At 47.8% G+C, this 22,368-nt stretch overlaps 1 protein-coding gene across 6 annotated transcripts in view; it reads left to right on the forward strand.

Moving 5' to 3' along the window:
* The first annotated feature begins 2,207 nt into the window (after nucleotides 1–2,207).
* The window catches only part of BCL9 (BCL9 transcription coactivator), a 57,311-nt gene continuing 37,150 nt past the window's right edge, over nucleotides 2,208–22,368 (forward strand). For all 6 annotated transcript variants that reach the window (XM_079308411.1, XM_079308416.1, XM_079308407.1 and 3 more), the window contains exon 1: nucleotides 2,208–2,453. The gene's annotated coding sequence lies outside the window, so the exon portion shown is untranslated. The remainder of the gene's footprint in view (nucleotides 2,454–22,368) is intronic.

Here is a 22,368-nt window from a genome sequence, read left to right on the forward strand (position 1 = left end):
AAGGGACCCACGTTTTCCTTCGTACATGGAGTGCCATGAGATTAAACATGTGCTTACATGCTGGCCTGAATTGCGGCCATGAGGAGAGCAATGGGAAAGTAAACAGAAGGGAAACGTTATGGAAATGAAGGAAGAGGGAAAATCCACCCTGCCAAGAGCAGCAGCTCTCAGCAGTTACAAGAAGATATGGCCTCACCCAGAGCTGATTAGGCATTAGGAAGTCCAGGGACTGGAAAGGAAGAACAAATAATCTTCATCAAAGCTGAAAAGCAACTTGAAAAGAGTGAGATTTGGAGAAGTGGAGAAAGGATATGCACTGGGCACAGCCATCCCCAGAGAAGATGAGCTTAGCTTTTTTCCCTTTAAAGGCTCCAAAACCTGGAGATGAATGTCAGGCTGTGCAGAACCCTGTGCACCAGCGGGCACAGCTGCTGTCCTGTGTCCCGTTGCAGAGACTGGGAGATGAAGCTGGACATGATGACTACTCAATCCATAATCTGGCTTTGCTTCCACCAGGCTGAGTGTGGCAGTCATCCTCTCTGGAGGACCTGCAGAGCCAGCTCCCAGCACCTGCCAAGGTGAGACAGCTTGAGCAGCCTGTTTGGGGGGTTCACTGACACTGTGGCCAAACCTTTGGTGTGAGTGCACCCTACCAACTCTCCTGACTGCAAGTGGTTGATATGGCTTTCCTGCAGGTCAGATTCCAGACTCTGCGTTCTTCCACCTTTTTATATCCTTCACATAGCCTGCAAACCTTTCACCCAGATCTCTTGGAGCTATCTTGCTCTTCCAGCTGGGAAATTTGTAGGTGTGTCTCTGATTTTCCAGCCTTGTCTCCTGGCTTTGCTCTTCCCCTTCTCCTTTCTCCTCAGTCAACCTTGGCTGTAGTCTTTCCTCACCACTTGACCTCTATTTCTCTTTCCTGGGAAGAACCTCATTTGCATCCAAGCTATCCAAATTAGACCTGGTTAAAATTTCTTTCAGCAAAACTGCGACTTGAATAAAACTTTTTTGAGTTTTGGGGGAATTGTAGGAGCTCTGTTTCTGGGAAGTGGATTTTCTGTTGAGCACTTGAGTTCAAAAATGTGCATTCTCCCTTCTGTTACAGGTTCAGAAGATGACCTTGAGTAGGTCACTTCATCTGCCTGAATGTTTTATCACTTGTTAAATTTAGATAAAAATACCAGTCTGGGTTAGTAAAATGTCTTTGAGGTCATTGGACAACAAAAGCTATTCAACTGGTGATTATTATGATTATTATAATTACTTTTATTAAATGAAGCCAGCTGATTCTTGTGCAACACTCTTCTGGGCTCCACAGACCTTTACTGTTGAGACTCGGAGGAAAAAAAAAAAAAATCTTTTGTTATCCCTGGACAGGGATGTGTTTTTTGAGATTGAGTTTTGTGGTTTTGTTACGAAACTTATGACAGTCGGTCATGTGGTTTGCTTTCTGGGCCGACTGAACCCTGCTGAACCCTAGGCAAGGCAGCAGAGTTTAATGATTCACAGGGGCTGTGTTTTGGTTTGGCTGCTGCTGGATGGAGGCCGTGCAAACCGGCATGGCCAGGGAACCCTCTGGGCTGAAGGCACGGAACAAACTCAGCTCAAACCTCTGCAGCTCTGGACCCAGCATGGCCAGGGCCTTTTTGGGTGTCTCGGGTTCCAAGAGCCGGCTGTGCCTTGTGACACCTAGACTTTCTCACTGGACAGCTGGGCTCTCCCTCTGTTTACAGCATAAGCGGCTGCAAAAATTTTTGGGAGTCCACGAGAGCTTGTTTTTTTTGTGATTTCTCCCTCCCACCACGGCGCTGCCGCGGGATGAAACTGACCCCAGGCCCTCGGCGTGCGGTCCCCGCCGCTCGCCGCGCGTTATTTACACGACCTCGGAAAACGGGGGAACCGGGGCGAATCCCGGCCGGCAGATCCCGGAGGAGCCGGAACACTGGGAGCCATGGCGAGGGTGGGACGCGGCGGAGCCGTGCTCTTTACTCGGAGGGTTTAGCTGCCGCAGGGAGCCGGCAGTGCCCCGATCCCTCCCGGCTGCGGGGAAGGCAAAGCGGGCGCCTGCCACGTTAACGGGGAGGCGGCGGGCGCCCTTCCCGCTGCCCCGCGCTGTCACCGGAGTTGGAGTTCGCATGGAGGAGGCCGGCGGAGGAGGAGGAGGGAGGCGGGAGGAGGAGGAGGGAGGGGGCCGCCTTGTTTGTGGCTTGTCAGCAGCCGCTGGAGACAAGCCTCCATGTGTGAAAGCCGCTTGGCATGAATGCCTGGGCCGTACCAAGCGCCGCGGCGCCCGCGGGGGGAGGCGGCCCCGCCGCCCCGCCGCCCCGCGCAGACAAAAGGCCCGGCACGGCTTCCCCGTGAGTTGCCCCGGTGCTGCCGTAGCGCCCGCCCGCCGCAGCGCCCGCTCCGCTCCCCGCCATGCCGCCCCGCGCCCTCGCCGCCTGAGACAGGTAAGGGACGCGCCGAGCGGGCGGGGGCTCCGAGCCCCGCCATGCCGCCCCCGGGCCGCTCCCCGCTCGGAGGGGCGGCCGCGTGTGCCGCAGTCAGACCCGCCGCCCCCGGCTCGCCGCTGCAAAGTTTTGCGGCGGCCGCGCTGCCGTGCCTCAGTTTCTCGGTTTGCTCGGGTTTGGTCCCTCCCCGCTCCCCAGAAGGGACACAAAAGCGCCTTCCACCTGTTGGCTGCTGTCCCGGCGGCTTTTCTGGGGGCGGCGGGCCGAGGGAGCCCCGGGGGGAGGGTGCAGAGCCGGGCTCTTTTGTCAGCCCTCCATCCCGCTGCTCCCTCCGGAGCCAGGCAGATCGCCGCGGGGATGGGAGATGGGTTTTTGTTTTTTTTTTTTCCCCCTCCTGGATGTCGGGAGATTAGATGAGATGTATTTACAGTTGCCGTTTATCAGCAAGTAAATATCGAGCTCGGCGTGAGAGCAGCAATGTGAAGCCTGCTTGCTTGCTCTCTTGCCGGAGGTTTTGTAGCTGTTATCCTACTGTTGGTGAGGTGATAATGTGCAGGAGCCAAAAAGAAAAAAAAAAATGGCAAAGGGGAGAGAATCCCTGCTCCTCGCACCCAGGCTTATCACAGTGTCGGTACTGGCTTTGGTTAAATTTGGAGGGACATTTTTTTTCCTTGTGCTATGAGACACAGAAAGCCTCCTGAAATGCTAGGTGCATCCTCACGAGGTCTTTTAAGTTTGTCGTGTGCCATCATTCAGGTTTCATTGATTCTAGTTGTTTTGTTAAAAAATAACCTACAAGATTCTGAGCTGCACAAATGTTCGTCATCCTAATGTCCTGGCACAACCTATGTGAGGCAGGAGCTGGAAGAGGGGGAGAGAGTGAGGATATGTGCTTTCCCAGTCAAGGCTGGGAGGAGAGCATCATGTGTTGAAGAATATGAGCAGGAATGGGAGATGGGGGAGGGAGTCTAAATTGTCCTGAGACCCTATTCAATCCAGCAAGGAAGATGGAGGATCTTGCTGCTGCAAAAAAAAATGTACGGCAGAAATCTCAGCCAGCTTCTCTCTGACTTGTTACCTCCCTTCACAAAATAAATAAATAAGCAGGAAAAGAATCAAAGCAAAACCCTGTGATTTGCTGTAACGTTTTCCATGATACCTTTATCCCACATGCCTTACAGTCAGTCCAGTGATGGAGGTATGTGAGAGGCAGGGAGAGAGACTCTGAGGTTTATCGTCACAGGAGAGGGAGAAGTATCAGATCATGTTTGAAAGGAGACTTGTCAGGCAATGAGGTAGGGAGGGAAAATGCCTGTTCTAGGCAGCTGGACCTGGGGAGAAGAAGGAGGCGGCTCCAGCACCTATGGTTCTGAAGCTGGCTGGAAAAATCAGTGGAGAGGGGATGTAGACAGATGGGGGAGCAGGGAGGAAGGATGTCTAAGGAAGACCTTGGACCGTCTCCTTTGGAGGGCTTTAAAAAGAGGGGAAATTTTGAACTGAATCAGGGCACGAGCAAGGCTAAAGCACAGCTAAGCTAAGTGTGATGCAGCAGGACTTTCCAGTATGGAAGAACACAGATGCTGAGTTTTCTGACTTGGCAGAGTTTGGGGCATTTGGTGAGGGGAAGAGATTTTTGTAGCTGGAGTGATTGTGACTTGGGCAAGAATTGCATTTGGGAGAATGAGGAGAGAGCATGTGGCTTGCCTTTTCCATAGGTGGCTTCTCTGGTAGAGGGGCCTTCTGTTAAAATGTCTTTGTAAATTTCTGTCAATTTTCCTGGAATGTGACAGTAGCAAGGAGAAAGTAGTCTGTTTCTTGTGAAAAGAAGCGTGGGGATGAAATAAACCTTTATTGCTTTATTGATGTTTCCACACACCCAGCACCTTCACACACATAGAAACACCAAGTTTGTGCAATCACACACCTGCTTGTGTCTCACATCCTTCCTCATGAGGGGCAATGTGCACATCTTGTGAGCATGGTTCCTGCACAGACATGGCCCAGCTCTGGTGTTTTCCTCAGTTTACAGGATAGCTTATTCCCTTAGCCTGGTAGCAGTTGTATATGACAGCCGACTTTGTGATAGCACCAACTGCATGTGAGGTGGCTGAGACTTAAAAACCAGTATGTGACGTGTTTTAGCTTTTCCATTCATGGCAGCATTCCCATGATGGAGCAGGGACATACCACAGGTGTCTCTCCTGCACAAATAAAATGTTACACACGTGCATGTGCAGAGGACAGATCTCAGGTCAAATGTTCCCCAGGTCACTCTCTTTGAGAAGAAACTGGAGCAGCATCAGCTCGTTGCAGGCAGAGCTCACAGGCTGCTCCCACACATGCAGATCATATGTGTACACGCTCCACCTTTCCTCTCCAGGATCACCTGTTTGAATCCCAGCTGGGCTGGCAGCACAGGGAAGTTTTGCACCCTCCTGGATGGGGATTTGATGGCCTTTCTGTTCCAGCTTGGCACTGGACGAGCTTGAGCCACAAAAGCTTGACAACAGGGAACACTAATGAGCCCCTGCTTGGCATGCTGAGAAGAAAGGCCAAGGGCTGAGTGGGCGTAAAAGCAGTGGCATGGAGCCCCTTGGCCAGAGTCTGAGCCTCGGCATGAAGGCTGGGGAGGGAGCAGAGTCTCTGGAGTCAGGAACAAGACGGCAGCACTGCAGCAAAGGCGGGAGAGGAGACCATGTTGGGGGGAGGAGAGCAGACTGCTGTTTCCACATCATCTGAAAACTCAACCTGCTGTCAGGACAGAAGGAAGGCTTGTGCATATTTTATGTCACTTTTCTCCTTCTAGGACAAGCTGCTGATCTGATCAGCTATGCACTTTAAAATCCTTGACGCGCCAATCAGCGAGTATGACTCGAGGCCAATAACCAGCCTTGGCCTCCTGCCTCTGCTCCTTTGTGGACATCCCATGCCGCCCTTCCTCGGAGAACGTGTGCACAATTAAACCCTGCACGGCGTTCCTCAGCCCCGGCATGGGATGTGACGAGCTGCATGGAGACGGGGACAGAAAATGGCAACGTTTCAGGGCTGGGGGGGCGGGGAGGGGAGGGGAGTTGGCCGCTTCTTGTGCTGTTTGCTGATGTCTAGAAGGAGGCTAAGTGGGTAAATAGGTTTTCCTTTGAACTGGTGGTGTGCTGTTCCAGTCAGCTGCTCTTGCTTCAGGGGTCTTCAGTGGCAGGAGTTGGTGGGCTTGACAGTAAACAAAATGTATTTCACTCCTTCAGCCTGCGTTTTGTTGGGGGCTGTCAGACAAGAGATTTCTCCTCTGCAGTTAGTCATTCAGTGCTGATTCTGCATGGCAGAGCCACTTGAGCCACTGGCATTGCTCCTGCCCGCTGGGGATGGGAGCACCCCTGGTTGCTCCCTGCCCTATGCCTAAGGGTGCAGGCAGCCCAGCTACTGTAGTTTTGACAACAGTCTCTCAAACATGTAACTCCTGTGTCCCATACGCCAACTCGCTGCCCTAAGCACCCTTTTGGGACACGTGGGGAAGCTAGTACTTTTTTCTGTTTTGCAGAGTTGTGACCCTAACTGAGTTAACATTGGCCCTGCTTTATCTTTCACTTGTCCAGTCTGAGAAATGGAGGTAGAGGTCTGAGAAGTGGAGGTGGACGTCTCACAGAACTTGAGATCCTGGCGCTGCTCTGATGGGCAGCCTTAGGAAAATTGCCTTAAAGCTCCCGTGGAGCTTTCCTGCTGCAGTGTGTGAGGTGGGGTGATGCTTGCCCAGCACCCCAAAGGGTTGTGTGTGCCTGTGCAGACACCACGGCTCACCAGCCCATGGACAAAGGCTGTGGTTTTGCACCGAGCGTGACTCATGCGACGATAAATTCTGCTCGAAGTATGCACACACTCGGCGCTCTGTTGGACAGTGAATTCTGTTTTGTCCTTCCAGCAGAAAACAGCACAACTTGCCAGTGACATGGACTGGACATGCATTCCCATAACAACAATATTATAAACATATGGTAAACCTGGTGTAACAACTGCTGCCCGTGTCTCCACGCAAAGCAAGGAGCCGGTTAACAAAATCTTTAGGCTGTCTGAGGCTGTATCTCCCCAGACTGTGATCTCATCATCTTTCCCAAGCTAACCTCAACCTGGTCACTGCTTGGATTGTAAACTTGGGATGGGTGGGGGGTGAGAGCAGTTAGCAGGAATGGCTATTTGTGATTCAGTCCACTTCCCTGTGACTCAGAACTGAACCATCCCTCGGTAGAGTATTTGGGGATAGTACTCTTCAGATGTTGAGCAGCAGTCTAATTCTTAGAAGTTCTGCAGTACCCGGGCTTGCTTGCTCGCAATTGGGTTTTTCTCAGCATCTTTTGTGAAAACAAAACCCTGAAAACTACTTCTGACTATTAAGGACGCCATGGTAATTTTTGCCAAAAGAAGAAGGGGGAGTGGTCTTAGCCCTGGGCACTTTGCCAGATTCAAGCTCAGGAAATTGCAGTCTATCTAGGTAAAACTCCCTATAGTTTAAATGAAAAAAAGTATTCATCTCTTACTGTCTTAAAGGGTAAGCACTGTGTTCTCTGGAGCCTTAAACAGACAGTTAAACATTCTGGCTGGAGAGGTGGTTACAGTTGCTTGCTGGGAGAAGAATTTTTTATGCAAAATCTGGGGCCTTTTTTGCATTTTTGGGATGCTTCTAATTGCAAAATGCCGTATACATTTTAGGTTATTTCAAAGCTTGAATGAATATGTGGCTCGACATACAAATGCAAGGAAATGTGCTGGTGTGGTGTTTGCACAGGGAGCAGGCTCAGCCAGCAAACACACATCTTTTCTGTGGCAGAAAAATAAGGACCAGTTTTTCAGTCTTGCGCGTGTGCATCTGGGGGCTGGATTTTGTATGTTTAGCAGCAATTGCTTTTGTAAGCTGCTGCTAAGGCACGTAACTGGCTGTGTGCAATTGCAGTAATGGAATGTGAAAATGCAACTGCACACAGACCTGTAATCTTGCATGCAAAATACTGCTGGTCTAGTTCTCCAGGTACCAAAAAATGGTCTGAGATTTTATTTGCCTTTCCGTTTAACTGGGTTCACCTGCGTTTTTCAGGTGACAGCTGTGTGTATGGAGTGTTGAATGATTATCCTTTCTATTTTTGCTCCAAGAAGAAGGAAATTAAATCTTTACTACTGATCATGGTGCAGTGCATGTGTCGTGATAAGTCCAGGATGGAGGTGGCCGGGGGGTTTCAATGAAAATTCCATAACACTTTGAAATCCTGGGAAAATGCATGATTGAAGAAGGAGAACAGAGTGAGCTCCTGATCTCCCTACAGATGAGGAGTATGCAGCTGCTGTCAGGATCTGACCTTACCTGCCAAAACAGTACTTGCAGGTTCCCCCAAAACAGAATGTGCATTAGGGCACAGGTGGGTGCAATATCCATGCTGGGAATCCATGAATATTCCAGTCCAGGACCCCCCAAAGTGTGAAGCAGGTCTCCTCCTCCTCACTCAGTGATGTGTCTCAGCCCTGCCCTAGTGAGATGCAGGCAGCTTGTTGGGGGGACACTGGAGAACAGCTCACTTTCTCTGCACTTCACTCTCCAGCTTCTCTGGTGACAGTGATAACAAAGGGCTGCTCAGCATTAGGTGATACGGATCTCTCTCACCCCACTAAACTTGAGTCCTGCAGGCTTCTCACTAGCCCTCGGGGCTTGGGTGTCACTGCACCCTCCCAGTCTGCGGTGGCCTGGGACAATACCCTGGGGACTGACAGCTGAACTTTTTCCACGACTTCTGGAAGCATGGATTTCTTCTTACTGAAACCTGTGATTTTATTTTGAGGTTATTTCTTGCCATCCTGGGTCCTTGACTGCAATCACTTCCATTTTGCATGCTGCTCTTTGTAATTGAATCTATCGATGTATATTTAATCCACTTGGCACCGTGGTTGGTAACTAGGCACTGCTTCCCAGCCTTCTGTCACTTGTTTTCACAATTACTGTCTGAAGTTGGGGTGGGTTCCTGTCGCTCAGCTCTTTGCCCAATTGCTAGACTGCCTGGGAAGACTTGTGCTCTTCAGTCAGGTCCACAGCTGGTACAGCTCCTGTCCTTCCATCTGGATGTCAGCCAGGTGTGTGGGACTTGGGTCATGGAAGCTAAGCCTGTTGGGTTTAATTCTCTTCTCTTCTCTGTCACTGATTTGCTTTGTGTGATCATGGGCAAGTCCTTTAACCTCATATGCCCTCAGCTGGGTTATCTACTTCAGAAAGGTGTTGTAATGCTTAATTATTGCCAGCTCTTCAGAAACCCCTGGTGGAAAAAATACATTTTATTCAGAAATATCGCTGACCTTCCTGGCCTTTTTAAGCCATCTTGGTGGTGCTAGGAGATACTATTTTTCCAACTTCAATAATGTTGCTTCAATTTTTCATCTGTACATTCACCCACTCTCTCAGCTGCATGTAAAAATGCCAAGCTGTCTGAAGCCATGGAAATATTTTTATAAACTTGACAGCCACGGCAAACATTCCTCCTTGGCAATAAACAAACAAGGTACACAACCTGCCATTAACATCAATTTATAGCAGAGAGACCTTCGTCACTCATTGATGAGGGAATCCTAGACAATTCCTGTGCTAGCAAGCCATAAAGTAGTGTTGTCTGAGATGAGGAAAATGCTGGGTCCTTTGGGTTCCTGTGTGCAGGGAGTAATTGGGAAGTTCTGTTTGCCCAAGTGCATGTGGGAGTTCAAGCAGGCACCAGGTATTTGGTTTATTCAAGGCTCTTGCAAACTATGTTTGGCTTGGGTGTACGTGTGCTTGGGGGCTTGGTGGTTGTTTGCAGGCACAAAAAGACTGTTTTCCATGGTGGCAGCTGAAACACAAAGGTGGTACAAATTAAACTGGATAAAATTTAGACATCCAGAAAAAAAAAAGGCTGCAGACAAATGACATCAGTCAGTGTTGCAGGAGCAGAGCCCCAGTCACACAGCCTCCTGTGCACCCTCCTTCCATTTTCCTTGCAGCTGGCTGTGGCTGGGAGGGTTGGCAAGTGCCTGAACCCACACTGCAACATCTCCCTGTGGGCAGTTCCCCGTGTAAGCACTCAGACAGTGCTCATTTTGGTATTTTCTGGGTTAATTTACTCTGAGTACATTTAAACACAGGTGTCCAGAGACATTGGTGGTGCTGGCAAAAAAAATAAAAATACAGGTACCCTTACCCTTTTTTGCTGACATTACTTTGGGTTGTCTCTCACTTTTCTAGCAAGCCCTCTTCCTACCATCTTTGAGTAGTGGATTCTCTGTGGTGTGCTCAGGAGAAGAAAGTCTAGACTGTTCTTCACCTGTGTGTTTGATGGGAGACTCAAAGAAGGGAGCCAAGCTTCTTTCTGCCACCTCACTCATTCCCTGCCTCTCTGTCTCTGCCATAGTTCCTCCCTTCTTCAAATGGGGATGACAAGTCTCCACTCTGCTTCCACAAAACCTTTGAAAACTAAGGAGAAAAACATGCAGGGCATTTGTCTTCCCTCTCCAGGAAATCATAAATCCCTCCCCTCTCCCCTCACCCCCTCTCCCTTCTCCTTTCTACCTTTTTTCCTCTCTCTCCTTTTCCTCTCATTTTAAGAGTTGTTATTATATTCTGTCCCTTTAGGTCTCCTCTACTTCCACCGCTCTTGCAATCTGTCTCACTCTGCTGTTTCCATATCCCCTTCTATTTGCAGCTCTCTTCCTTCTGTTCATGTCATTTTCTTCTCTCACCCTGTATCTCCTACCCTCCCCCACTATTCATGCGCTGCACACTCGTATCGCTTCCCTCTAGTTTATCCTCCAAATTCCTCCCTTATGTGTGTCTCCACCGCAGACCCCTTGTTGTTGTTGCCGGCTGTGTGTCCCTGCCTGGCTGCCTGGCCAGGCCTGAGGGAGAAGGACCAGGCATGGGATCAGCCCTGGCTGGCCAGGCAGGATGGGGGTTGCCCTCTGAGGGAGCAAGGTGAGGCTCCCTCCATGTGTGTGCTGCTGGCTCTGCCTGGAGTCTCGTTCTGAGCTGCAGCACGGTTGTCACTTTAATGTCTGAGTACTTTGTTTCTGCCTGGGAGCTTGATGAAGTCTGTAGTCTCAAATGTTGTCTCCTGATGTCACCTTACCTCCTTGGACATGACCTTGTGACTTACTCTGGTCTTGACCCATTGTCCTATTCCCCTTCCTCTGGCTCTAGACACTCTGTCCTGAAAACATGGCTTGTGTTGTGCCTGGCTGCCTGATGACATCTCTGCTTGTTGAGAGGATGACTGTCCCATGTGTCACTTCCAGCCGAGTTCAGCCCTATGCCCTGCCAGGGAATGCCATGATGGAGGAGGGAGCACCAAAGATCTGGGAAGCCCTGTGCATCTTGATGGAGTGTTGCTTTGAGCCCACACATACCCAGCAGGTCAAGACAACTGTGCTTACACTGGGAGAGCTGTGCTTAGTGTCCTGCTGTTGCAACAGGACAGGAACAACAGGGTCACTGCTTTAGGGAGAGCCCCTCTCCCATCTGCCTGAGAGCCACCTGATCCCACGAGGAGGCTGTCCCACTATCTGATGTGGGATAGAGTTTCCTCCAAGTCAGCCAGGGTGGTTGTGGTGTATTTAACCACCTCACTTCAGAGACAGGATTTTGGCTGCAAGGATCATGTCCAGCGGCAGCAGTTGAACGGTGGTGGGTTTTTTATATTCCCTCATGGACTCTCTTTTCTTCCCACACAGGGGATATGTGGTATGGAGAAGTCCCTTTCTCAGGGCAGGGAGAGGTGACTGGTTGATGGGAGAAACAGCCAAATCAGGATTCATGAGGTTTTGACAGCAAGGCACAAAGAGGTCAAGCAGATGGCCACGTGCTGAAGTTCATCCAGTGTCCTTCAGGACAGGGCATGGTGACTTTTTGGCCTCCAGTGGAGTTTAGCTCCATTCCTGGGTAGCACATTTCCCCCTGCCAGGTGTCACTCAGTCCCAGGCTCTCATGAGCCCCAGTTCCCCTGACCAGACAGTTCCTGATTTCTCCCTTCTGTCTCTGCGACACTCTGACCCTTCATTAGTGTGCTGGATCATCTCCCTCGTGCTTCATGTGAGGTGCTGTGCACCTTTTCCTGGTTTTCCCACAGCCGTTTTTCTCCCTCTCCATACCTGCTTCACCTGTTTTACCTGCTTTTTCCCTCCTGCTCTGCCTCTGGGCTAGGTCTCTCTCCAGACTCTGTCTAAAACCCTCTGCCTCATTTGCCTTCCCATCTGGCTTCCTTGTCTCCCTGGTCATGCCCTGAGCTGTCAGAAGCCAGGGGGAGGAGGACCACTGCAAGAGCAGGGCAGAGACTGGAGGGTGTGAGGGAGAGCAGAGCAGGAGGGCAGATTCCTAAACCAGGGTCCATCATTTGCTGGTCTTTGGCCTCTCCCAGTTATGTGTTCTTAGCTACATGGCAGAAGTCCCTTTTTCCCAGAAGTGTGATTTTCCCATTGCTTCTACTTCACTATTGGCAAGCTCCTGAAAGGTTAATGAAGTCATTCACTGCAAAAGGAAAAAGCACATCTTCTCATGTTTTGCATAAATTAATCTTGGAGATTATGGAGCAGCCGGTGCACAGGGCACAGGATATGCAGCTATGTCCTTGAATATTGTCACCCAAAATGCAGCTCTGGGAGTATCATGTAGGTGATACTGTCCACTCCAGTCCTTGATATCAGCTGAGGCTGAAATGTAGGTAAAAAGCTGTGGCCTCCTCAGTCATCTTTATTCATGTTCCATTGTGTGTAACAGGGACTGGGGAGGAGGTACCCAGGAATGCCCACAAGCCCTTCCTCCCATTGCGGTGGATCCTTGTTTCCCACAGATCCTCTTTAGAAAATGCCCTGTATCAGGTTTCATTCCCACTGGATTTTTTTTTTTTTTTTCCCTGCCTGAGAAGTATGCAGAAAATCATTCAATTGGTTTTGAACCACATGAGTGGGAGCAGGAACCAACCCCAGAAGATAAGTGTTCTGACCTTTACTGCACTCAGATAACTGAAAATAATAACGAATAAATACATCTTGTTTCTAAACCTCAGACTTAGGGATATGTCCCTGCCTTATTCAACAAGAGCCTGAGCTCCTGGGAGGGCTGAGGTTATGAACCTGGTAGCTGCCTGCAGCAAGCAGCAGCCCCTTTGCTTTCCTTTTGTAAAAGGAGCTGGAACCAGTCCAGGTATTCAGGATGTGTGGGGACAGGGCCAACATCCCCACACTCCTGCCATCTTGCTTGCCATGTTTTCCCATGGCTAATGTGTTGGGAGAATAAGAACTTGTTTATTTCTTGCCTGTGTGTGTTTCTTTGCACTTTTTGCCTCTTGTTTTCAAATACAGGTTTGACCATTTAGGACCATGCAGGGCTGGCCACCAACTCTGCATATATGCAGACCTTGGATAAGATTATGGGATTTGCTAAAAAAGAAAAAAAAAAAAAATAGTGCTAAAACCTCCAAATCAGTGAGTGTTTGGAAAAAAAAGGGAACCTGTCTAGGAGGACATGCTGAACTGTGGCTTGCAGTGAGCTCCCCAGTCTGGGTCTTAGGTCACTGATTCACACTTCCATCATCTTCGCAGATGCCCCTGGGGAGGTCCATCTGAGACAGCCTCTCTCTGCAGGCTGCAGGTGACAGTAAATATTTGTACACTGCATGCTGCAGTGCTGATATGGGGCTGGAGTCCCATTGTGCAGTGTGCTGTCCAGACCCTGGAGAGACACAGTCCCTGTCCTGAAGGATTTACTGCGATTCCAAATTAGAGCATTCATGGTGCTTTCTGTAGTGGCTGTGGCTTAATGTTCCTTGGGCAGGATGTTGCTTCCCTTCCCTCCTCTGTGACATGGGGAGATTGTTTGCTTGGTTTCTGCCATCCAAACCACCAACAACTGCAGAGATGCCTGGATGCAGACCGTGGGGAGGATGTTGGGAGGTTTCTGGCACTCTGTCAGGGTAAAGCACCTTATTTATTAGAGTCTAATGCCCGTTTGGGATGTACTTCTGATCTAAAGCTCCTGAATTCCTCCCTTTTAACGCTAAAGAAGCCATTCAGAGGCCCCTTGGGCCCAATGTGTGCTTCTACTGAAGAATGCCCTGATCATATATCTACCACTGTCTTGCCCAGACTTCGGGTTCGGTGATTTTGTTTTCATTACAAGATCTCCTCCAACTCACCTCTTCCTGCAGGGGTTCCAGCAGGTACCCAAATAAATATGATATTCAGTGTTTCCATACACTATTGCAGTGCATGGGAACGTGCATTTTCAGCATGCAACCTGAGACGTGCCTGGATGTTTGCATTTGTGTAGTGTGCTTGCATTCATGTCTGCCAGCGTATTTGGGCTGGAGGAGGTAGCAGGGAAGCCTCTGGCAGCTGGGAAGAAAGGAATGACAGGCTTGCTAGGGGAGGGAGGAGAGAGTTTAGTAGCTGTAGTAAGGATTGGGTAACAACTGGAGGGGGAGATCAGATTTAGGATCCATGTTGCTCACTTAAGAAAATAGAAGAAGAAGCAGTACATTGTTTATTGGGGATTGTGTTATTCCCGTGCATTATTTATTAGTCTTCTGCTAATGGTACTGCATAAAGAAGTGGCACTTCTACAGAAATTTCACAGACAGCTGGAGGATCAGTTCCAGGAGGTATTGTAACCAGGTCAGGTTGGTGTAGGGAATCCTGCTGGGCTCAGTTTTGACAGGCTTTGGAAAAGAGAAGATTGTTCAGGAGGCATTTGGAGGGGAGAAGGGGGGGGTGTCTGTGACTCACCAGGGAACAATGATCGCTGTGAGGATAAAGGGGCAGGCTGGAAGAAGACCTGGAGACAATGGTGAATTCCTGGGTTCAGCAGCTTCAGGATTCCAGCCTGAAGTACAAGAAAGCATGAGAAAATGAAGTGTTTAGGAGGAAGCTTTAGGAGTAATAAAGACAGCTGGTGAGAGAAAGCCAGAAGTAAGGAGGAAGCAATGCTGCACCTTGAAGTGGGTCCTGTAAAGCTTGATTTTGAGGCAGGAGTTGGAAGAATGGATGTGCAGAGAGAGGCAGACTGTGACTGAAGCCTTGCTGAGTTACCTGTAGTGTCTGTAAGCACAGACCTGCTGGTTTGCAGCCTCTGCAGACACAGGCAAAGCAGAGGTGGTGAGGTACCCGGGGACAGGAGACTATGCAGATTTGTGAAGGTTGTAGTGCAGATATGAGTGCCAGGATAGGTGCTCCCAGCCAGTTATTGGAAACTGGTCTTTCCTTTCATTTGCAAGATGCCAGTCGCTTGGAGAGGTGGGGCTGGTGTTCTGGTGATGGCATTATTCTTTCACTCAGCCATGAATCTGAAATCAGCCAATACTGGAGGAGGAAATTATTCCACAGGTGCAAACTGTCTTTGGGTGGGAAGCTAACTCAAAATAACCCGGACAAAATGTAAAGGTTTTATTTTTAAGGTTTGTTTTACCCCACCACGTTCAGCCATTGGGCGGGGAACACCCTTCTTACCGCTTGTGACTTGTTTTCATGAGCCAAGAACGGGTCTAAATGGAAGTTGCCTTGGTGACCCTTCAACCTGAGCATCTCAGTGCTGAGCTGGTGCAGAATTTTGGGGCTGGGGGGGAGAAGGAGAAACTGCAACATAAGCACAGCTTCATGGGCTGGCCCTCATTTTTCTGAGTGCAGTATGAAGCCTACTTTGTCAGATACAGTCACACTGAATATGGAAAGTCCTGTAGCACAGACAGTAGCTCCATTAGCCAGAGTCCCTCAGCCATCACATAAACCACAGCTGAACTACCATTACTGAGCGCTGTTGGGTGCTATTTCTTATTTTAAGCAGGATTGATGCAAGTCATTCAACAAGTACCTGTGACTGTTGGGTGTTTAAGAGTTGTTGAGTTGTTTCTGCCTTTTTTTTCCCCAGTTATTGTCTTAACACTGTGCTGCACCCTACAGCAAACCTCCTTATTGTGTGCAGCTACCTGGGGGTGTGGGTAGTGCTAAGTGCACTGAGAGCTGTAACAATAACCATGGCCTGGAAGTTTGGAATTAACCAGGCCGTGATGGGACACGATTCTCTGATTCTCTTAATCCACTGTGTCGATTAGAATAGAAGATGACTTGGGCCAACCAACTGAAATGCCTTTAGAGAGTGTTTCTCCACCTTGGGAGAATGTGTGATCATCTGAGATCTGGGACTTGAGTTCTAGCAGGGACTATCCCTTGGGAAAGGATAGTCCATTTTGAAAGTGAAGTGCTGATGAGTCCAAGAATGATAAAATCACCCTTGGACTTTTTTTGTGTGTGTGTGAACTCCTAGAAGTCATCTATGTTGGTATAAATGAGATCATTTGGCCTAATTAGTTCCAAGCTTAATTAGCAGTAATTATCCCAACATGGGAGTAATACTCGAGTAGGAAGTACTGAGTCCTCGATTAGATAGATCTCTAATTGGTGTTACAATATTGTAATTAAAGCATGCTTGTACGCCTCTGCCTCTGCAAGTGATTTGTTTTATGTCTGATTAAGCAGGGAGTCCGGCAGCCTCAAGGAGGCCAGGACATCACCACTGATTGAAACAGTGTATTATTCTTTGTTATAGGAAAGAAATGATGAATCACATGTACTAGGAAACACTGTGGGCCAAATTAGTCCTTTGAGTAATTGCTACTGGAGTTAGGGAAATTACAACAGGGGTAAATTTGGCCTCAAGTGTATCAGCTCTATCTGTGTATCACACAGTTAAACAAATACTCATTTGAATGTGCAGTCTGGCAATTACACCATCAGACAAATGCAAGCGAGTTAATCTGCATTTGCGATCACTGGATTGCAGGGGTGAGTTTGACTGCTGGGTGATGGTTATTAGGTTGCACGTTCTGCTCAGATTTTGCAGGAGCCAATGCCATACATCCAAGGATGCAGCTGGCATAGTTTCAGATGGCCACTGCTGGCTGCAGTGTCCTCTCCTTGTGGAGGTGAGGTCTGTTCAGGGCCACCAGGAGCACCTGGCAGCTGGAGGAGATGGACAGATAAAGAGTCCTCTTCCAGCAGTGTTCCCTTCAGTCTGGCTGGTCTGATCCTCCCTAGTAGAAGACCCTTCAGAATGTCAGGTAAACATGTTTTTTTGACGTTTAAAATGAAAGGAGTGAAATGGGAACTTTCTGAAATTAGTCAGCATCAAAACACGAAAGCTTCCTATGTCTTTTTAAGAAACCACCTCCTTAGGAGTTGGCAAGTGTGCTGCTTTATTACTTATCTGTTCGCTACATGAGTGGGCGACTGTACTTCCTGATTTGGTTCTCCAACATAGAGAGATCATCAGCATAGGTCTGTAAGAGGACAGTAACTCCTCGCCTACAGAAGTAACAAATAGGAATGCATGTATCCTCTGGCTGTCACAAAGGATTTCTAAGCACATTCGAGTCATATCCGAAGTAACACGTCATCTCATTTCCATTTTACAGCTGCAGAAACTGAGGCACAGATCAGTTACTTCTGCTGCTGCAGCTCATGGAGCTGGTGTATATGGCAGCACCAGGAATGCAGTGCAGTTCTCATCACCTTCTGCCTCACCCACAAAAACATCTTTCCTTTCCAAGAGGGAGAAAGAAGGAGATGAATTGAGCAAGGAAATAAAGTGCACGGAATTCTGTTAAAGCAATATTAGGGATAAGAATTTAAACACCCCGTACATGGGAATTCAAAGCAAGGGTTTCCATAGCAGCGTTGCTTGGCCATATTGTATATACACTGTTTTGCATTGTGCTGGTGATGTCAAAGGCATATTCTAATATCTGTGTGTGCAATATGTCTGAATCAGAGTTGCTATGAAACTTAAGGGTGAATTACACCATGGAGGCATATTCTTGTGTGGTGTTGGGAGGAAATAGCAGAACTAGGTTTTGCTAGGATTTTTCTCCAGAGATAATTTTTCTTAGAAAATTGCTGATTTGCGAGAATTGTTGCTATTTTCAGGAAAAGTTGACTCCAGTTTTGTGTTTCATCTTGGAAAAAAAAAAATGGAGAAAAATTTCAAAGCTGTCAAAATGAAACATTTCAAGAAGGTAAATTGAAACCTTGCATTTAATTACTTTAGTCGTAGTTTCAAGGTAGAAATTTTGAAAACTACTTTTTCGGTTTTTTTTTTTTTTTTTTAACCTGATCAGATGTAGAACAGTTATTTGAAATTTCTGAAAATGTTGAAGGAATAAAAAGCCTGTTCTTTCACACTACATAGTCCTGAACTGTCCTGGGAGTGGCAGGTGATGAGGGAGTGACTGCATCACCCAGCACCCTGTGTGGCTGCCCAGTTGTGTGTTGCAATAGGAGCTATGGGAGAGGTTTCCCACTGAATACCTCTCTGACTACCTGGTAAAGGCACGTAGCAAAAAATACCTGCTCAAAAAAACTGCTCCGATCTTTCAGGAGGCTCAACAGCCTCTAAAAATTCGGGTATCACCTTATGGTATCCGATATCATGAGGTTGAGCCTTTGCACCGGGGATGTTTTGGGTGGGAACCGCTGTTTGTCACATCGTTAAACCTCCATTCAGCAGATGATGGGATCTCGGAGGGGGAGCTGCCGCCTCTCCCTGCCCCACACTGGGATGATGTGGCCTGTCCTTCTCACCTGCCTGTACCTGGACGAAGGGAGAGCCTCTGGAGTGGCACCACAGCTCTTCCCTGTGCTCATCCCCTTCGCTTTCAGCGCCTCAGCCCTGCTCTGAATCTCTCCGGGGAGCAGGAGGGATGTTGCAGCCTGGGCTGGGAAGGAGTGCTTGCACTCATGGAAAAGCCCTGTGAGTTATTTTGGCATCACTCTTCCTGCTGGCAGCAATGTTTCCTCACTGCCAGCATTCCCAAATGTTGGTGTAGCCTGTATGCCAACGTCTCCTTTCTCCCTGCCCCCTCATGTTGCAATTGCTAATTTCTGTGCCTGTGCCTGAAGAGCTGTAGTTTAGACTTGCTTTCCCATGCATTGAAGCCATTCTTGTTTAGGGAAGAAACTGCAAAAGGGGTGTGGGAGAGAGGAACATAGAAGGGAGATGATTTTTTTTTTTTCCCAATGTGGCAGGGACGAATGCTGGGTATTAGAGAGACAAGCTGACAAACATCTGAATGAATGGAAGAGACTTCTAACCCAAAGGGAGGAGTTGTGGTTTAGGTTAAAGCCACAAAGGAAGTGAAGGAGGTTACCACTTTCCTGTCTGTGGGCTGGAGGTTCTCCTTGTGCTCGTTTGAAGGCTTAGCTCTAGCTCGTCCTTCCCTAGGAACATGCTCATCTGTGTACTTATTGAAAGGCATTTGAGCTGGCGTCTGATCTTGGGAGTGACAAACATTCCCTTTATACTCAGAAATCAGCGGGAGCTGGGAGCTAAAGATCTGGGAATCACAGTCTAATTTATGGAGCCAGATATTCTAAAGCGTCTTGTTAAGCCATGTGTCTTGTTTGGTGCTAGATCATGTAGTGTTTTTCTCTGTGCTTCTTCCTCTTGCTGCCTCTGCTTGGATTTTCTGTTGTAAATATCTGTATGTACGTTTGGGGCTTGTTGGCTCCCCACAGGCCTCACTTCTCTCATGTTCCTGAATGATTGGCAAATTGTGTAGCCATCCTGCCTGGATCCAGCAGGCTAGCATGCTGATACAGGACAGATTCTGAATGTCGTTGGGTTCCTACCAGCATGGCCTGTGATCAGGATTTTCCTTGATTTTCTGTGCTTGCTTTTCTTTTAACAGTGCAGAGGCTTAAGCTGTATGCGGTTGCAAAGTTTGTTGTCTCAGCTCTGCAGCTTCACTCTTCATCTGAGAGAAGAGAGTGAGTGGTTAACCCTGGTGTGCTGCAGAAGGCATGCCAGGAGGGAGATGAAAGAATACAGGATTGCTCTTACAAGACTCCTCCTGAGTCAGAGGAGCACAGGCACGTGAGCTGGCTATCTTAATCCAAGCTATCAACTAGTGACTGCACAGTTAGAGCCCCTGTCAGTGACAGTGACTTCAGTATGTGCTGCCACTGCCTTCTGATTACTGTGCACTGCTGTACATGAAAAGAGCATCTGAATGGTGCTCCCTGAAGAGCCGTTTTGTGGTCTCTAACCTTCCATTAACAGCTCACCTTAGACCCTAACCCTGGCCTTGGGATGCAGCAGAGCTATTTCATTTACCAGGTGTGAAAATCATATTTTGCCATGTGAGGATGATTGCTCTCTCAGGTGTATTCCAGCAACTGGGGTTTCTTTTTTTCTTTCTTTCTTTTATTTTCTTTTTTTTTTACTTTTTTTTGGTTTTGTTTTTGTTTATTTGTTTGGATTTTTAAATGCTTTGTTAAAACTACAAGATATCATTAAAGATTTATATGTGGCAAATGTGTCCTTTTTTTGCCGAGTGTTTCCTTTTAGAGACCTTCACAGTATTGATTTCAAGTAGATTTTCCTCCTCTGTTTTAAAGTGTTTCCTTTGCCTATGGATTTTCAGCATTACTCACTGGAGCTGTTGTGCAGTACATTCCCCAGACTATACTATCAAGACAGAGTCCCTTACTGCTGCTCTTCAGGGACCATTTTTGAAGCTGGAAGACCATTCATTTGCCGTGTTCACTCAGTCCTGAGCAACTATCCAGCATTGCATCCTTATTACTCCAGGATGTGCATTGTCATCTAAGTGAGCCATGGGTCTGCTTCCACCACGTGTGAGTGGATTCCATGCCTAATCTGGCAAGAGCCTTGAGCTGGCCTTTCCTTGGACTGAGCAGTGTTTGTTTGGATGTTTTAGATGTAAAGGGAAAACAAGTATGATGGGAGATGAAGAAACCAGAGTGGTAGGCAGCTGATATTGTAAGGTCATTTGATATTGTGAGGTGTCAGCATTTTGTTTCTCAAACTCATCCTTGTGGCCACTAGAGTGGGGAACAGGGATTTCTCTTTGGGGAGGGCAGAGGACCCAGCAGGAAGGCTGAGAGTGCTGGCACAGCACAGATCCTAGAGGAATGGGGCATTACTCCCCTTTCAAGGATTGGGCTGGTGTCCAGCAGCCACTTCTGTGCCCCAGGATGAGGCCCTGGAGTCTGTGTGCTGCTGGTGGCTGAAACATCTCAGTGGCAGCCAGCTGATGCTGTGGGTTCAGCCATCTTTTGGTGGGCTGTATCTGTAAGATATTGAAGACTTGGATTCAGACCTTAAAGCATCTGCCTTATGGAATTTGGCTTTGTTTACTGTAGTGTTATAGCCTTAGGGCCACAGAAAGTGCAGCTTTATTGAAATCATTGGAGTTGTGCTTGCTTATGGCAGCAGGGAGCTGGGGACACGTTTTTTTTGGAACATGTTGCCAGGAACATAAACCCTTTTCTTTGGAAGATGCTTTGTAAGGATGATTCAAGTAAATGCCTGGGAAACATTGTCCTAATGGAAACAAGACATTGGAGTGATCAGGTCTCAGAACAACTCTTTATTTCTTCCTCACATCTGCAGCTTTTGAGAAGCCACCTTCCTAAGGCTCAATCCTTCTCTCATTCCTCATTATCATGGTAGTTTTGAACATTGTATACATCACCAAGAGCAGGAACATCCAGGGGACACTTTAGTCTCTGCACATGGGGCAAATGAGGACTTGGAAGAGGAAGCCAGCTGACTTGCATGGGATCCAGGCAGGCTGAAGTTGTGTCACTGGACAGAGCAGCAGCAATCTGCTAGTGGATTCTAAAGTGGAAGGTATCTGTGCTTCAGCATTTAAATATTTACAGGAGATTCTTGCTACACTGTTTGATGCTGGATGCTCATATAAAGGCAATTACCAAAAATACAAGTGATTTCTGAGGACACAGCACACAATATTACCTGAATTTTTTGAGTGCTGGATGAACTGCTGACATTAATTTTATCTTGGTTTGACAGAGAGGGCAGGCAAAAGGTGCAGGATGTGTGTAGGAACAGCCCATGTTGTAAACAAGTCAAGGCAGAGGGAATGTCCCATCAGAGTTCTATTAGCAAGGCTAGTCACTTGTGCAGCACCAGTTCAAGTGGATGCTCTGAAATGAAATGATATAGATGGAAAGAAGCATGCTGTCCTAGGTATCTCTAGGACCTGCAAGGCAGGTATTGTTAGCAGATGTATTCCTGCTGGGGAATAGCCCGGTATAATTTAAAATAAGCTGGCAGATTTTGTGCTCAGATGGACTAGGAACATTCATGCAGTCTGTTGTTGCAGTTCAGCTGTGAGAGGCCAGCACCATTAGTGGAGAGGGACTAGCAAAATGTTTGGGCAGAAGTATGTCCAGTCATGACATCTGTTGTCAAAATGGTCCACAGTTTGCACCATAAAAGTGCAGAAGTAAAAATGGAAAAGAACAAGAATGAAGCGTTTATATAGCTAAGCTAAAACTCTCAAGTGCCCTCTAATAGTGAAAAATCCTGGTTTTGTTGGTATTCTCATCTAAGACCTTGCAGATCTGAAAGTTGATAATTGCTGCAGAAGAAAGTCAGCACCATACTGATGACAAGGCAGTGTCTAATCTAAAGAGCAAGGGGGAGAAATCTGCATGTTTTCTTTGGAGGCATCTCTCTGTTTTATGTAATTTTGGTACAGCACCTGTAAATCAGTTGCTGGTACTTTTGAAATGTATTTCTTTCATCAAAAGCAATTTGAAACAACAGGTTGCACCTATCCATTCAGCCTAAGCTCCCCTGACATTTTTAAATGACAGATAATGAAAACTGTCTTTATTATAACTCAAGCAATTTCATCAGACTGTCACCAGCAAACAATGGCAAACTAAAGACTGAACAGCCCTCAACTCTACTCTCCTAGGTATCTGTGCTAGAGTTGCTGGTGTCTTTTCAGCTTCTAGGGAGTATAAGAGGTGATATGTCTGCTGGGAAGGGTTCTGTGTTGCAAGGCATTAGAGGTCAACAGGAACATGTTAAAATCTGTCAGGGAGC

This window comes from Erithacus rubecula (genome assembly GCF_903797595.1).
Source record: "Erithacus rubecula genome assembly, chromosome: 1".
Lineage (NCBI taxonomy): Eukaryota > Metazoa > Chordata > Aves > Passeriformes > Muscicapidae > Erithacus > Erithacus rubecula.